This window comes from Polyodon spathula, chromosome 11 (assembly GCF_017654505.1).
Source record: "Polyodon spathula isolate WHYD16114869_AA chromosome 11, ASM1765450v1, whole genome shotgun sequence".
NCBI classification, from domain to species: domain Eukaryota; kingdom Metazoa; phylum Chordata; class Actinopteri; order Acipenseriformes; family Polyodontidae; genus Polyodon; species Polyodon spathula.
In genome coordinates, this window is record NC_054544.1 from 43,942,037 (window position 1) to 43,960,856 (window position 18,820).

The window sequence follows — 18,820 nt, forward strand, 5'->3', positions numbered from 1 at the left end:
GCGGGAAAAAAGTCAAAGTAGCCAGAGTGAGACGGAAAAGAGTTGTATGCTCTCTGGATACGAAATGCAGAAAACGGACTGCCTGACCTGAAACTTTTAACATTATAGTCCGACTTTGGTCCGACATAGGACTGCAAAGTGTTAAACAGCATATGCAAAATAAACAGCGCATATTGTTTGTCGGCACTTTTTCTGAACCACAACGTTTAAAAGGGTTAAATTCTTTTTTAAAAAACAAATTTTTCTGTACAAATATACATATAAAAAAATTCCTTAGGTCCTTGAACGGTACCCATGCCTGGATGTCCTGTGGAGGAGTCCTCAATCATATATATATATATATATATATATATATATATATATATATATACACAGCTCTGGAAAAAATTAAGAGACCACTGCAAAATTATCAGTTTCTCTGGTTTTACTATTTATAGGTATGTGTTTGGGTAAAATGAACATTTTTGTTTTATTCTATAAACTACTGACAACATTTCTCCCAAATTCCAAATAAAAATATTGTCATTTAGAGCATTTATTTGCAGAAAATGACAACTGGTCAAAATAACAAAAAAGATGCAGTGTTGTTAGACCTCGAATAATGCAAAGAAAATAAGTTCATATTCATTTTTAAACAACACAATACTAATGTTTTAACTTAGGAAGAGTTCAGAAATCAATATTTGGTGGAATAACCCTGATTTTCAAGCACAGCTTTCATGCGTCTTGGCATGCTCTCCACCAGTCTTTCACATTGATGTTGGGTGACTTTATGCCACTCCTGGCGCAAAAATTCAAGCAGCTCGGCTTTATTTGATGGCTTGTGACCATCCATCTTCCTCTTGATCACATTCCAGAGGTTTTCAATGGGGTTCAGGTCTGGAGATTGGGCTGGCCATGACAGGGTCTTGATCTGGTGGTCCTCCATCCACACCTTGATTGACCTGGCTGTGTGGCATGGAGCATTGTCCTGCTGGAAAAACCAATCCTCAGAGTTGGGGAACATTGTCAGAGCAGAAGGAAGCAAGTTTTCTTCCAGGACAACCTTGTACTTGGCTTGATTCATGCCAAATCTGCCCGATTCCAGCCTTGCTGAAGCACCCCCAGATCATCACCGATCCTCCACCACATTTCACAGTGGGTGCGAGACACTGTGGCTTGTAGGCCTCTCCAGGTCTCCATCTAACCATTAGGCGACCAGGTGTTGGGCAAAGCTGAAAATTGGACTCATCTGGGGGTGCTTCAGCAAGGCTGGAATCAGGCAGATTTGTCTTTGTGAAGGGCACATGAATAAAGCCAAGTATAAGGTTGTCCTGGAAGAAAACTTGCTATTTATAGAATAAAACAAAAATGTTCATTTTACCCAAACACATACCTATAAATAGTAAAACCAGAGAAACTGATAATTTTGCAGTGGTCTCCGTCATTTTCCAATTAAAACGGGTATCAGAGATTAATATATAAGTATATAATATATATATATATATTATATATATATACGTCTATATATATATTCGTTTATTTATCATTCTGCAGCAAATGAAAAACAAAAAAAAATCGATATGCAGCCCAACTACATAATGAATGCTTGCGGAAATTTATTGTATTTACCAATCTAGTTATGATGGATCTGTGGTGAACCTTGCTCTGACTGCGTTGTGTGACCGAGATCCTGGTAAGTGACACTTTTGTGAACTTCGCAGAGTCTTCTGGGAATTGTAGTTCAGCATGGTGATGTCGTAGCGCTGTTATCGACAGTCGCTGTAATGGTTGGCATTGTACTGTACGTCATGATGATGTCATAGTGCTGTAATGGTCGGCGCTGTACTGTCCGTCGTGGTGATGACATAGCGCTGTTATGGGCAGTCGCTGTAATGTCCTTCACAGTATTATGGTTTTGGACTCATTGTTATGTCATGTAACCCTGTTGTTCATCAAATGGTTCTTGACTGAAGAATAAGTGCATTTTATAGTTGGTATCCAAATATACTCTCCTTCCCTCATTTAAGTTTTGCCTTTAACAAAATAGTTATATTACAGGATAATTAATAGCATCATATAAATAGCCCATCAAGACTATCACGTCTGTTGACTTGCATATTGTGATATATATTGTGATACATATTGGGTATCAGCCAGAGCCTACATCAGCCATCACCTGATCAAGACCACAGGATGTTGGTCCTCTTCAGCAGTCAACTCCTACATCTGATAGCCAATATTACTGCAGCACATCAGTCTACAGCTAGCATGCCTAGAGTGGGGGCGCCCTCCCCACCAGGACCATCAGAGTTTTCCTCCTAACATAGGTTTTTGTCCTCTCCGCCATGCCATCACATAGCTAGTTCCCTTAACCATTTAATTGTTTGCTTATTGTTTGCTTATTTTGTTTGTCAATGTTTGTCTCTTCTTGCTTTTATGTTATACATTGGCAAGCAGTCTTTGTTTGTCTTCACAGGTCCGAGTTCAGCGAAGAGCCGCTGGTCCATCTTTTTGGGGTGATACTGATTCTCACTTCCCTGACCTAGAGTTCCCATAACTCCACAGGTTTTTCATGCAGTCAGTGGCCACACTATTCTTTCACAGCTCATGTGCTTTATCTTACTTCCTCTTTTAATCTCCTGGGACTTGGCCCTCATAATTTTAGTGCTCGACTCTCGTAACTAACAATTATTTGTCTTCTTCTTCTTTCAGATTCTCTTTTCTTCCTTACAATATTTCAAAATAAACAAAATGAAATACATTTACATAAAATCATGGTATATATATAAGATAGGTGAGTCCAGGTTATTAGGTGCGATATTGATCTGACTAGTTAATTCATCCATGGCATAAAACTTGTAAGTAATCTGTGCTGACGAAACAGGAATCAGATACCTTATACATAGTGTTTTTAAAAATCTGTGTTGGCAGTCTACACACCCACAGTCCCTGAATCATGCAGTACAGATGAGCTAGATATAAACTCTTCCTCCAAATCATTAGCAAAGCTAGCCACCAAGTTAACTGACAGAACATTTCAATAATCTTATTTAACTTGGTCTGAGTTCTTTGTTCCTGTTCTGTGACCTTGTCACACGACGGCCGGAGTGGGTGGTGTCAGACCAGAAGCAGGAAAATAAACAAAGAGAGAGGTGGAGTTTGGGGAAGCTGAGCGAATGGCTTCGCTCACCATTTATTTAATAAACAGAACAGACAGAAAATAAACGGTTGGAACAATACAAAAACAAACACAGGACACGGCACACGTCGCCAAAACAAAAAGACAAACAAAACGGACTGGACAGACAAACATGGTGAGCAGATACTTTAACTATTCTTTTTAACTTTAACTATGCTTTTTATCTTTGCCTCCGTCTCCAATCCCGTTCTCCACTCACCGAACACCCAACCCCGGGTGGGTGAAAACATGCTGCTTTTATGCAGCTGTACCAAGACTCGATTGCTAATCAATCATTCAATTGGAGTCTCGGTACAACTGCACGTGAATTAATAAAGTGCAATTCCCCGTGCTCACATATTACTTTTTACTTGCACGTGAAGTGCTGTGCAATCCTCGTGCCTAAATACAAATATACATTTTAAAAACTCGTGTTACACATACACAGACCCGTTTATATCCTGTGTACCAATGACTATACACCAACATTTAACACATCACACGGAACATAACAGATAATATACACAGGACGGGCACTTTGTCACAGACCTTTTCTGCAGTCTCGGAATAAATCTATGCAAGGGATGAAAACTTATAGATAAAGGTCAAGCATTACATTGAAAAAATAAACAGGAAATGGCTGGGAAAGTGGAATTTGTTACTAATATTTGTAACTATTTTTGCAAAACAATGTACAAGAAATATGTCAGTAACATACACCTCCTGTCGTGGCTGTCAATTAAAAATGAGTGTTTAAAATATGACAGAAAAGCTAATGACATATATCAACAGTATATACATAATAGTATAGAATAAGACATGAACATTAAGGGTTTAATGAAAATTGGGTTAGTGGCATTTAGGACCTAGATGTCATTAGGTAAGAAGATGAGGTGTTAGTATCATGGTCAAGTATATTCAAATCACTGATTCATTCTATATGTATGTAACAGTGTGGATGCTGAGCACTAACCAGCGACCTCACGCACCGCAAACGAACATCTTAACCTATGTGCAAAAGAGCTGGGATCATCAGAATTTGTGGTTATAGAGCTTTTAACTCTCAGCTCATCTCACCGATGGGACAGAATCTGTAACAACAATGCATCATACAACACTGCCAGCTACGTGGAATAACTTCTTGTGTTCTCAAGTTACATGTAAAATATCATTGTGACATACAGACGGATTGTATTAGAATATTTTCCCATACATTTCAAGATATATGACAGCTCATTTAGTCATTAAATGAAAATCTGACTTTTTCTTGGTTGGATACAGACTCCCTACCTTGGGTGTCAATTAATTACATTTAATATACTGTATTAATTAAGTGAATGGTAATTACCGTTCTAAAGCAATCACAATTATTAATTAGTAAGCTACAATATATTTATAGCAATAGTAATGTGGTTGCTATGGTTTCCAAAGAATAAATCCTTTTTTTTTTATTTTAATCAAACTATTCTCTTAATTACTGCATTAACATTGCATTAAATAATTAATTAGTTTAAATCAAATATAATATTGTTTTATTGTAAAAAGGTGCCATATGATTAGGGGTTGGCATCTGGAGTGTGATTCGATGGGCATTGCAGGATTGTATGACTAAGGATGGCGAGTCATTTATAAATTCCAGCACATTTGGAAAAAGTCTCCAGCTTTACTAAGATGCTGCTTAGGTTTGATTTTGAAATTTTTTAATCAACAGTATTGATTCAAATGACTAAACAAGCATGACTTTGACTTGCATGAGGAAACTGTTACATCTATGTAGACTTTCTGTAAGAAGAAAAAAGAAAACAGATGCTTTTTACAAGACTTGGTGAATCATAGAATCCAGCTGCGTACCACCAACTGTGCAAGCAATATCTCAAAATGGTTGGTCTCCATCTTCAAACCAAAGTTTCATTTGATCAACATGTAGCAGCCATATCAGGTCTGTGATCATTCAAACATGACATCTGTATTTCAAGTGGAAACAAACTTGATTGAACCTGGTAAAGGCCATAATAAAAACAGCTTTGACAACAGCAAAACTAAATTGAGCTAGAAATGAAAAATGATAAATATACACATCCACACGATTAAACTAGAAAGGATCAAAATTGTGTGTTTATTACACACATCCATACAAGAATATTACCAGGCTGTCTTAAAGGAGCAAGCAGCTTCAGATTACTGTCCCTTTCTGTATTTGTATTGCAATTACTCAAACATTGTGTTTCTTTTTTAAAAGTCTGGATTAAGGTTATTTCTCCTGATTTCAGGTTCTATTAGCCTGCTATAAATATCTGTAACAAAGGTTAGATACCATAGTATAGTCAGCACCATCTAGTGATCTGCCACTTTAGATGAAGTTCCTTTCTGTTTTGGTGCACAAAGTGCTTTCACTTATTAATATAAAGACCCATTGGCTGATCTAGCCATCCTAATACAATGTATGTTTATCGTAGGCAGCAAGAACTGAAGAGCAGCTTCAGACCACTCAGAATAATCGCAAAGATCATAAAAACAGTAAATAAATCTAAGAAACTGTCATTTGAAGATACTTACTGTTGGGCCTGCCAGTAGCATGGCATGTTACAGACGTTAACATACAGCGCTGTGGTCATAGTGGTATTTAATATTATTTATCAAAATGTTATTAAGAATATCAGATATTGGGGATATAAGGGGACGTCTGTCTGTCCATATATGCGTCCCTGTATGTCCATTTCTCCATATATCTAGATAACTGTGTATCCAAATGTCGTGAAACAAGACTTTATTACTATTTATCTGAATTTAGTGAGAGAGTATCAGATTCTAAGAACACTTGATAAATTAAATAACTATATAGTGTCCTGATTTTTTTTTTTTTTTTCGCTCAACAGTAATACAAAAAAAAAAAAAAAAAAAAAACAAACATGTAAAATGTAATTATCTCTTAACTTGTCCAGGTAAAAAACTTCTGGTCACAGCGGTCAAAACCTCTTCATGCTCAGTATACCTCTGCCACTGCTTGTCAGTTACCTCCAAAAGAATAGGCAGATGCTAAATAATTCAGATGGGGCACTGATCTTGGTTAAGTGAGAAGCATCGGTCACTTAGTCTATAGTCTTTGCATAACTGACATACTGAAATCTGTATTAGCACTGCCTTCAGCATTGTCAGTTAACAAGACATACAGTACAATCAATACACAATAGACCTATTTTTTTGGTCCTCATGGTCTATCATCAAACTTGTATTGGTTTTAGGGGGAAAAAAAAAAAATAGAAACTGTGTTAACACAAGTTTCTTAAATGCCTTATTTTTTATTTATTTTTATTTTTTAGAAGGCTAACCTACATTAACCAGCCACTTAATTGGGCTCTGTCAGTGGCACTTGTGACAGAGATCGAATGACGCTTGGTGTTAGATCTCCTTTCCAACCTGTGAGGGCACGAGAAAGAAGGAACAGAGTAACCTTAAGCAAATGGCAAGACAATTTATTCCGTAGGGTAGGTGGAAGTCGGCCATTTAGGAAGAGGGCGGAGCTACGGCACCCAAGCTCACTGACCCAGATGGTAGACGGCGTGGCATCCGAGGATTGGAGGAGCGGATGCGCTCGTTAACCTAGTGGTCATGGGCGAGGGTATAAATATGGGAGCATAGCTTCAGTGATCTGTTCCTTTGTAGATGGTTAGCAAACAAACCTAGAAGGAGCCTGTAAATTGCTAAATAGAAACCGTGAGTGTTCCGTGTATTCGTCTGTCTCGTAACGCTGTTTGTTTGTGTTGTTTGTTTTTCAAAGAGTACTCGCACAATCCGGAGCTGAAGCCACAGGCCAGCATTAACCCGGACATCAACACTCACTTTTCACTTTGGAACTGTCTTTGCGCCACGAGCACTTAATTCACACACGGTAGGAACTTTGTTTGTATTTGTGTTTTGTGTGTGTGAGGAAAGACGGGACTTTTTGGTTGCGGATCAAACCAGTGGGATTACAAACAGGAGTGATACATGCCCCTGTACCACTTCCATCATTATTATTGTTTACAGGTTTTGCCATAAGGCTCTGGACATTCTAATCATTAATAAACACCCTTGCACCTGTAAATCATTCATCCGTGTGATTAATCCGCTCTGCACTGCACTCACCTGCACGTAGTCATCACTTTGCTGCACACTGGAACAATTTTTAAAGTGGGGGTGCTGAAAGCCATTGAACGAAACTGTAACCCCTGTATATGATGGAAGCCATGCAAAGCCAAGGGGGTGCTACTGCACCCCCAGCACCCCTAGTTCCAGAGCCCTTGGGCTCTGTACCGAGTATCATGTTGGGACACTGTTGGGATTTTTGGGTGGGGCTGATCCATTCATTAGTCCTAAGAACATATCACTTTTTGTTTTGACATCTTTAGTTTCTTTGCTCTATTTTTTTCTTGCAATGAAAGGTGGACCAGTGATACATTTGCTTGTACTACTACTAATAATACAACAACAGAATAAACTTCAATGTCTTGCATTAAAGAGATACACTGAAATAATGCTCACTGTCATTCTTGAAGTGCAGGAACTTGTTGGGTTCACCAGTCACCCTGTGAGTGTTGAGTGTTGACACATTTCCTACTAGGTCCAAATACAAACAGACTACAGCTACATTATGTGTATTATACAATAGCTTCTATTTGTTTGTGTCTGGTGCTGGTTTTATTTGGAATTTTATCTTCCCTAGTAGTGCTAAATAAACCAACAAGTAAAGCCTTTCGAATCACAAGCATTGTCCTTCATCTGATGTATTACATTAGGGTCTGCTTAAAGATTGAAACAGTAGTGGATCTAAATACTTTGGCTCTTTATATATTAATCATAATAATCCAGCTATTGAATTTCCCACAGGGGTGATTACTATGACCACTGTTACATATAATAAAACAGTAGAATAAGGTGATATTAACATCTGCTATTGTTTAGATTAAAATAGACCCGGGATTAAATAAAAATGATGGCACCACCATATCTATTATAAAGTATACATGTAGCTAGGGTGGCACCATTATCTTTCATTTAATTGTGACCCCTGTTTTGTTTCCGGTGCTCTATGGAGTTTAATCTGATTTTCTGTTTTTTGTTTTAACTTACTTAACCCATGAAGCAGGCACCGCTACTATGTCATTTTTTGGAGCATTTTTAACTAGCATCTGCCTGTTATTTTACTTTTCTCTTTAACTAAATTGTAAAAATCTGGTAGGCTGCGCAGATTCCTTTTCAATCGTCAGTGCAGCTAAATTGTACAGCAGTTCGTGTGAATGTCTTTATCCACTTTAAAGTTGAAAAAGATATTTCGACTGTGGCTGTAGAGTAGGGACTAATTAGAATTAATACTAACCTGCTGACCTCAGAAAAGCAAGTTTGTAAGTCCATCATATGCATCGTTTTATACAGGTCAAACACACCTGATCTGTTATACACAGCACACAGTTCAGCACGAAACCGACTACTATCAAAAACATTTGGATAGGTTTCTTCCACAGATTTTGTAGCATCAACTGGAAATTGGTGTCTGGAACTCCGTGAATCTTTTTGGATTCAGCAACTTTTGGATTCAGCACTTTCAAATCTTACTGACAGCTGTTCATGGATGTTGTCAATGTTTGGTTATCTGAACTTTCTTGTCTCTCTCTTTTATACCTTGCTTCATGTACTCTCAGCTCCGATACCTCTTTCCAGAACTCATCAAATGTTTGTCGCTTTTGGTGAATTCGGTCAGATGTCTCACGAATCTGCTAAATACAAAACCTGATATCGTACATAGTGGTTTAAAGCACGCTGAACAACACTTCTATCATTTCAAATATGTCACTATAGAGCCAGAGGAGAAACACAAACTCAACATCGTCAAGCATGGTCAGAAAGCCACTTGCCGAGGAATAGGATGGAGCGTCCCAGTCTCCTGGATTTTGCACCACACTTTCAAAGAGTTTGATCAGAGCTTCTTTGCTCTGCTTAACAGTTTGTACAAGCCTCAAGTGCAAATTCCACCTAGTTGTACAAACAGAAGGCAGTCTCCATGTAACTATGTTGCAAAGAAGCTCAGACCACTTTGTAGATTGTAGAAAAACCAAGGTACTCCTTCTTCATTTTGAAATCCTTCATTTCCTAATATTCTTTGCTGCAAAACTGCGTACAATATTTAAACCATGTGCATATCAGTGAACAAAAAGTGCACAAGACCATCATGTGTCTGAGCAACCAGCCTGTCTTTAAACTTTTGCACATGGCATCAACATGCTGGAAAAGGGCAGCTGCAGTCCGACTGTCACTAACATGAGTAAAACCAACAAAGCGTTCCACAACATCATTGTGCTTGGTGACATAACGCAGTACAGCTGAAAGCTGAGACTTACTGGCTATATCAGGTTTCATCAAGTAGAATAGCAACGAATTGTGCTTCCTCAATTTCTTTGGCAATGGCATCGTTAGACATTACTCACTGCTTCGATTCGGTCATTCTGAATCTTGTTTGATGTCCCAGAAAAAACACAATGTTTCTAAATGCTGCTTCAGTAAAGGAACAAACTCACTGACTAGCTGTAAGGTTTTGACATAATTTCCACCACTGATGAGAGACCGTTCAGAGGCACCACTGATGAGAGACCGTTTGGAGGCACCACTGATGAGAGACCGTTCGGAGACACCACTGTACTAGGCCTGTTGCAGATATATTTATTGAATTGTTACAAAAAAAAAATAACTATAGCCTGATTTTTCGAAGGGGATTTTTTTTACATGGAAAATCTAGTGGTTTTTCGAGCATGAGGTCAAAATTTTAGCCATGGCTAGAAAAAAAAAAAAAAGGAAGGTCACTGGTTATGTGCGCCACATTCAAAACTACTCCAGTTTCCTGCCAGGTTTGCCTAATGTGAATTATTGCACCACCCCAAGGTTTGTATTATTTTATTTACTTACTCATTAATACTACTAACTAATAATACTAATAACGAGTCTTAACAAATCTGTTGTGGTACGTTATAGTATTGGTTTGCATTGCATTTTGCTTTTACAATGTTATTTAGCTATATAATAGGCAACAGCTATATTATAAAATTTCACCTGCATTGTATATTATCTATATTATAAATTTCACTAGCGCATTAAAACAATGTAATGTAATCTTGAAACTTGAGTCTTTTTCATAGTGCCTGGTGAAAAAACTAAGGCATCCTACAGAATAATTTTTTGCCAGTATTAATATATATTTGTTTAATTACACTTTGATTTTTTTTTCATGTTAAAGGACTATGCTCGTGTAGCTGTACCCTGGACCCAATCACCAACCTTAAATGCCTGGTGTTTCACGTTTAAAAGGACTAATAAGTTGTAAAAGCGTTTGGTCACTGGGTTACTGAGTTTATGTGTCGGCATGCTTTTTTTTCTATTTTCAGTTCATCATTGTGACTAGTTGAATGACTATGCAGTCAAAAGATATTTCTACAGGTGAGTTGAGATTATTTTAAGCATGTGTATCTCATTAGATCTGTTTCAGGCCATAATGGTCTTAAGATGAATCAGATATAGACATGGATCCTGATGGATGAGTTAAAAATTAATACTGTACTCATATTAATTTATTTCCTGTGCCTTAACTGTTGCATGCTATTACAAAGTCCCTTGAATGTATTTGCTACAGTTCAAGTGTTTATAGCTGTAATAACAATTAGAGGCAATGCAAGAGATCAAATTACCTCCTTCAAATGCTGATCTTGGCTATGGTGTGTGACCTGAGATTGTCTGATTTGGTAAATACAGTAGTTGCTGCTTGTTTGAAAGTTGTCATTAGCTGAAAGTTGCTAATAAGCAGAAAGCTATATATGTGTGGTATAGGATTGGTTTCTGTAAAAATGTAGTTAATAACTGACAGTTGTCTATATCAGGGTTGCTAATAAGTGTCATCTACTTTATTTCATTTCAACCAGTGTATACTGTAAGGTGAAAATTGGCATGTAGTTCTATCCATTTTTTTTGAGTCACCTCTAACAGACTGGCTACCGACCAGTTTGAGTTAGCCGTCACTTTTACCCACATTTCTGGATTTGTCTCTACCATGAAATGAACTAAACAATGTGCTAGTGTCACACAAGGGCCATTTTGACGTCTTTCACTGTCTGGTAAGAGTAGTTATTGGTCAGCTACATCATACAGCAAGTATACTGTCAATTCCATAATGGCGTTTTATGCCTTTCATATAGTGCAGAAAGAACAACCCTAAATGCCCACTGTTTAATGTTTTATATATAAAAAATAAACAACTTGTGGTATATCCTTTCATATAGGTTATGTAAATGAACTTGCTTCATCTTCATTTTAGGTCTGATAACACAAAGAAGAGAGGGACGCAGCGACTCGTTTGGGAGGAGAGGATTTTTCAGACAATGTGCCACTTGCCGTGAACTATCTTGTCATTCATTGCTGTCAATATGGCAAAGCATACAAGCGGGACTCAAAATGTAAAAAGGTAACGTGTAATATTCAATGTTGGACTTAGCTGGTCAGTCTGGCCAAAAATAGTCATGTGCATTTTTTATGTTTATATACAAACACCTAGATTAGTGATTCTCACTCCTGGTCCTGAGAGCCACAAACTCATTGGTCTAAATTACCACAGTTTCCAGGTCTTTAGCCATTGAGGATTTAAAGTTCCCTATAAAACCTGCAGGGCTGTGGCTCTTCAGGACCAGGAGTGAGGATCATAGAACTAGATTATGCATTTTGTGAGCATTCATAACTTCAAAACAAAAGTCTTTATTGGAACTGAGGTACACCACCTTAATTTATGAATGCCATTACACACATATATGCATCTAAAATATGTGTGTGTGTGTGTGTGTGTGTGTGTATATATATATATATATATATATATATATATATATATATATATAATATATATATATATATATATTAACTATATAAGGATATAATGCCCTGCAAATATATATATACACAAGCATTGACTGCCCTGCAAAGGTTTTTATCTGTTATATTAGAAGGTAAATATAATTGGTTATAGCACTGTATGTTTATATTTCAAATGGAAAGCAAGAATATCTTTGTTAAATTTTCTGTCATTAGAAGGAAGCTGGTTAAAATTAAGTAATTTTAATAAAGCAACAGAAGTAAACCTGATGTGAGTGTGTGCTGGGAAATCTTAACGTGGATGGAGGTAGTGTGGTGTACAAGTTGTAATTCCTACTTTATAGTAGGGGTAGTGAGTTAAGGGTAGAATAATGAATACATAGTACCACTTCTGTTACAGATATGACACATTCCGTGTTGAAGGGGCTTTAAAAGCTAAGAAACAAGTGGCTCTTGATGCTGTAGCGGAATCTTTGAAAAATTAAACGCCAACTACTCAGGTGATCCACATTAAACTACCTTTGGCTAACGCACATTCAAATCTACATTTTTAAGCCACGATGTCAATAAAAGGGTTCCTATCTTATTTTTTCTGTGCACAAGCATTTTGGACCAGCTGCACAATAAGCTTTTGCTTGAGTGAAAATGAAAGGCATAGGCCTACAAGCCATTAAAATTTTTTATACTTTAGCCAATTTTCCCCCTTTTTTCCCACCCAATTTGTAAAGGCCAATTTCTTTAGTAAACTCGGAGGCTCACACAACTGCCCCAAACCCCCTAGGAGGGAAGACAGCCAACGTCCACCAAATCCGCTATTTTTTCAAGACGAGTCTCGCCCCGCCTATAGTGGTGCACCTTGCACTCTGGGCAGAGGGCATTACCCGCTAAGCCACTTGGGAGCCTGACAAGCTATTTTCATTTGGAATCCCAGCGGAAATGAGAAACTATATTAAAATACAGATGTGTTGGGTTGGCAAAGAGAGGTGGCGGTGGAATACAGATGTTTCTCTTTTTTAAACTGAGCCTCTGTTCTCTGCTTGTCCCTGTTCAAGGATTAATGTTAATATGGTAGGGCTGTGGTATTTTATTTATTTACTCTTTACTTTTTAATGTTCATTGTCTGTGGCTGAATTTGTTTACAGTAATGCTCAAGTTGTTACATTGTAATTTTCTGTTTATAATAGATTCATAATAATTACTTGAACTAATAATTGGCTTAACATATTTGCAATAGTTTTCAACTGTAAAACAGATAGAGATTGTTCAGATAAGTGTTCAATTAAGCAACTGACAACTCAGTTGGAACAAAAACCAGTAGACACCTCCAGGACCAGGGTTAGAAACCATTATTTTAGATATTAGTAAGTAGTAAATAAACAAACTGAATTGTGTTTTGGAACTTTTATTGGAAGTCTTTGCATTTTCTGAATTTTGCTGAACAAAAATCCCCAAGTGTTTTCAGAATTTTGCCCTTAAAAATAAATGGGTACAGTGTACAGCTACACAATTATAGTCCTTTATAACATGAAATACCAGGCATTTAAGCCTGGTGCTTGGGTCCACAAACATAACATGAAGTGTTTGGGTAGAGCTGTATACAGTGCCTATAGAAATTATACACCCCCTTGAACTTTTTTCACATTTTGTTATGTCAGTGCCTCAAAGTTTAATGCATTTAAATGAGGATTATTTTTCCACTTATCTACACACCACACTCCACACTGTTAAGGGGAAAAAAGTTTTTATTGAAAAAAAATATTATATATTAAAAATACAAAACTGAAAGATCATTTGGATAAGTTGTGCCAAACATAACGCTTTGCATTTAGGCCAAAAAGTTCAATTTTTGTTCGTCAGACCACAAAACTTTTTGCCACATGGCTACAGAATCTCCTGAGTGTTTTTGTGCATACTTCAAGCAGGATTCAAGGTGGGCTTTCTTAAGTAATGGCTTCATCTTGCCACCCTGCCATACAGGCCAGATTTGTGGAGTGCTTGGGATATTGTTGTCATGCACACTTGGCCATAAAAGCCTGTAGCTCTTGCAAAGTTGCCATTGCCCTCTTGGTAGCCTCTCTGATCAGTCTCCTTCTTGCTCGGTCATCCAGTTTGGAGGGAGAGCTTGATCTAGGCAGGGTCTTGGTGGTGCCATACACCTTCCACTTCTTAATAGTCATTTTGACCGTGCTCCAAGTGATATTCAAGGCCTTTGATATTTTTTATACCCATCCCCTGAGCTGTGTCTTTCAACAACTTTGTCCCAGAGTTCTTGGTTGAGTCTTTGCTTTGAAATGCACTACCCAGCAGAGGGAACCTATAGGAACTGCTGAATTTATCCTGAAATTATGTGAGTCACTACAATTTAACAAAGGTAGAGGCCACTTAACTTGTGATTTTGAAGGTGATTGGTTGCACCTGAGCTAATTTAGGATTGCTATTACAAGGGGGATGGACACTTATCCAACCAAGCTATTTCAGTTTTTATTTTTAATTAATTTTCTGCAATTTTCTAGAATATTTTTTTTCACTTGGAAGTTGTGGGGTAGGATGTGTAGATAAATGAATTAAAAAAAAAAAAAAACTATTTTAATGCATTTTAATTCCAGGCTATAAGGCAACAAAAGGTGAAAATTTTGAAAGGGAGTATAGACTTTCTATAGGTATTGTATATATAGAACCTTAGCCTTTTATAACAGCAACTCACCTTATTAACTGTTAATTAACATTAGTGTAATTTAAAAAAAATATATTAATACTGGCATCAAACAATTCTTCTGTAGGTTTCTTTAGTTTTTTCACCATGTATTATGAAAAAAACTTAAATTTCAAGATTACATTGCATTGTTTTAATGTGCTAGTGAAATTTATAATATAGGTAATATACAATGCTAGTGAAATTGTATAATATAGTTGTTGCCTACTACATCTGTGATCTCATCTCAAAACAACAACAAACAAACAAAAAGTTTTACTGTACATGCTTGAAGACATTCTCATTACAAAATCTCAACCGCCATCAAAGTGATATTTATTTCATTGCAGGTTTTTTTTTATTATTATCTGTAAATCTATTGTCAAGCCAGGCAAAGTGACACTTTCTCCAGAATTAAGATTGTGATTGCAATCAATCTGATTGATCTGATTGAGCTTGAGATAGGCAGTGTCTCCCTCGCTCAGCACCACAATCAATCTCAGTGATCTGCACACCAATGAAAGCTTGAGATATGCAGTGTCTCACTCACTCAGCACCACTTCCATTAGTATGTCCTCTAATAAGGACTGGGGAAACTGAAAAAGCATGCAACATAAGGACAAACAATTACTTTTGTCAATAGTTATACACCATGTAGTGAAGAATTTAAAATTGCATTTGTTTTACCTCAAGCAAATGTGACCTGGTGGTAGGAAAAACATTTTCCTCTGAGGACCAATCCAGAAAAATCATTCAACTAAAAAATTATATTAGCACTCTATTACCTACATGCATCCTTGTGCTTGTTTGTAAGCTTTTCTCCCAAAACAAATATTTAAACTATCAAGAAATTAATGCATACTATATCAAACATAAAACACACACACACACACACACACACACACACATATATATATATATATATATATATATATATATATATATATATATATATATATATATATATATATATATATATAATATGAGCTATTAAATAATCAAACCATAGTTTCGACTTGGAGAGAGTATTCATTTGTGGAACTTCCTCTTTGACCCTACAAAAACAAGCATCATGAAATTGTGACATTGAGGTATGTAATTATTTCATACAAAAAAAATGCCTAGTTTATTTTATTTTTTCCAAATAAACACATTTATGGTAACCAGCATACCTAACTGCTGTTCAAGTAATGCCAAATCCTAACAGTAAACTATTCAAATATGCAGAATCCTACATTTGGAATATAATGTGACAAACCACTACAGAATTAGATGGTTGTTCCTTGTTCAAATTATGGGTGCAAAGTGCAATATACACTAACTAGCCCCCGAAAATCAATTTATACCCTTTAAGCACTTTAAATAATCACATATTCACGCATTTCACCAGGCTCATAATTATTTACAATTACACAATTTTCTATTTTGTATTTGTATGAAGAGTTCATGTAGGGTTAGATATCAAAAATGATTCAGTTGATTCAATCTAGTTTGGAGTACTGCAAATTGATTTGTTTCAAATGTCTGTAAAGTGCATGACACTCTAATTCACAACAGTGTTGAGTTGCAGTAACTTCACAAATTTACCTGAGATAACACTTCTCAGCTGGTGTCATCCAAGAGTCCAACTGACAGCTAACGTCATGTTTGTCATCCCGGATTTTCTTTTTGACATGTACTGTTGGACATTTTCAATCAGCATGGAAACAATGGTTAGAAGTAATTACCAAACATCAAAATTAGGGTGTCGCTAGCTGGTACATAATATAAAACATATAGCCTAAAACAATTATATGTATATGTGCACAAGATGTACATATACAAACATTTTTCTGAAAAAACACCCACTCCACTCCATTACATATTTCAGTGTTTGGGATCAAACTTTGCAAATGTGGATAAATGCTACCTAACAAAAATCTTTCTAAATACAAACAACGTTTATCAACTCCCAAGTACAAAACTAAAAAAAAACACTGTCCATATACCATGTTTAAATCTAACTGCCTTTCATTTCAAACACTTCTCACTAAAGTGAAAACATTTTCACTAAGTGAAAATGTGAATTAATTGTTACACTGGGGGGGGGGGGGGGGGGGAGTATGGTTGTGGTTACCATGATGTGTAGAATATATAGCTCTGCAAATGTCTATGATATTCTTTGAGTGTTGGATGCAGAAGCAGCTTTGTTTATGTCAGTGTTATCTCCATCATGCCCTTTTTTCTGGCTTGATTCAGCTCCTATCGACCATTGAAAGGTTTTCTCTGCTTTTTCCGAAGAAAAAATGACTAGAGACCTGTGCTTTACGTCTTTTTGATGATGTCGGACAGGGTCCAACATCGGACTGGAAATGGAAAATTGTAATGTCAGACCTGGTCCGACATAGGACTGCAAAGGGTTAAACAATGACACCCCACTCCCCCTGGTTGATCAGTGATCCAACGCAATCTATGTGAGATTCCCTTAAGGCTGCATTCCTCACGCAAGTATTACAAGGGGTATCATTAGTAACACAAATATTTACTTTTGTTAACATTTGATAATCAAAGCATCATTAAATCAGTCTCATATATATAGTTTTGGTTCAAAAGGGAATTCTCACTCTTGCGTGATAAAGACGCTTTTTGCCTCCAGACAACCTATCGAGAATTATCTATTATCAAGACAGCTAAATTTGGATTCTAGCTTCTAACACAAAATAACAATTGCCTTGTAAAACCCACATCAATTTGTATAAATCACATACAAACAAATACTATAGTGATTGTTAACTCAAAACATGAATTGAAAGCAATAATACTTTTCTTGCATTCCACTTAAAACAAAACATTGGTTTTACTTTAAGGTCTGCTTATTCTCGAGTTCATAAGAGGATTAAAACTAGGGATGGGTGGGTATACTGTTTTTTTGGTTTACCGCGGTTTAGGTACATTACAGTATTTATTCCATTCCTTTTATTCAACACCGCAATTATCGTAATTCCTTTATACAATGGTAGATGCATTTTTCAACTGTAAACACGGTTCTTCTAAATCAAGCGATGGTACTTGCAGCCTTAGCAAAGTATCTGAAGAAGATCTTTTGTGTGAACTGATATTGTTTTTTGATAATATGCAGCTTCTAAAGAAACACCTTCTCCAAACCTTGCCGCACAGCACACATTTTCAACGTACTTAATTTACATTTGTCTGGATTATCAACAGTCAGTTTAATGTAATTGATTAACATTAACTTAATTTTAAAATAATACATCACTTATCACGGATTTAGTACTGGTACATTATGTTTGTATAAATAATCAATGCATTTATTTAATATAGCATGGACAAGGCTGTTCACGGCTTCATTGTATAATGATAAAATGTTGTTTGGCTCGGCTAACAAGGTGGCAGTAGTTTTACTGGTTATTCGCATTACGATTAGCAGGTGACTCGTGATCTTTGCATTGTCCCTTTGGTTCACAGCCGCAGCCAGCCTCCCGCAATAAGCTGAGCTAGGCTATTCAGAATCTGCATAGATTTCTGTGGGTGTTGAGTGACGTCTACAACGCATCTCAGAGATTCTGTGCATCACTGTGCAGAACTGCGGGAATCTGCTCTGTAAAAACACGATGTCTCAATTAAAATTAGCACAGACCTGCGACTGCAGCAGGATAGCCTTCTTATTACCAACCTAGTTTTGTTTAAACAAGTTATAACAGTATTCCAATTTTCTTAGGTAAGTGAAGACATCTTTTTTTACAAACTCCACATGTGTAACAATTATTGGAAGCTTAATTTTTTGTGCTAAACAAAATATTTATTTATTTAATTAATTAATTTTACACTTTTAAAATGATTTAACAAACTACAGCACCACATTATTTTCAGCAAATAACATCTTAATACTGTTGTAGTATAACACTGAGAGCTTTAGCTTTTTTTTTTTAAATTGTGATTGTCTTTATAAAAAAAAAGAAATTTAAGTGATTTACATTAGTCTTTCTTCATTTTTAAGCCTTTATTTTATAACTTGCATGATGTTCTGTATACCGTGATACTAAGGTTACCATGGTATTTTTTTTAACGGCTATCATACCATGCAAATT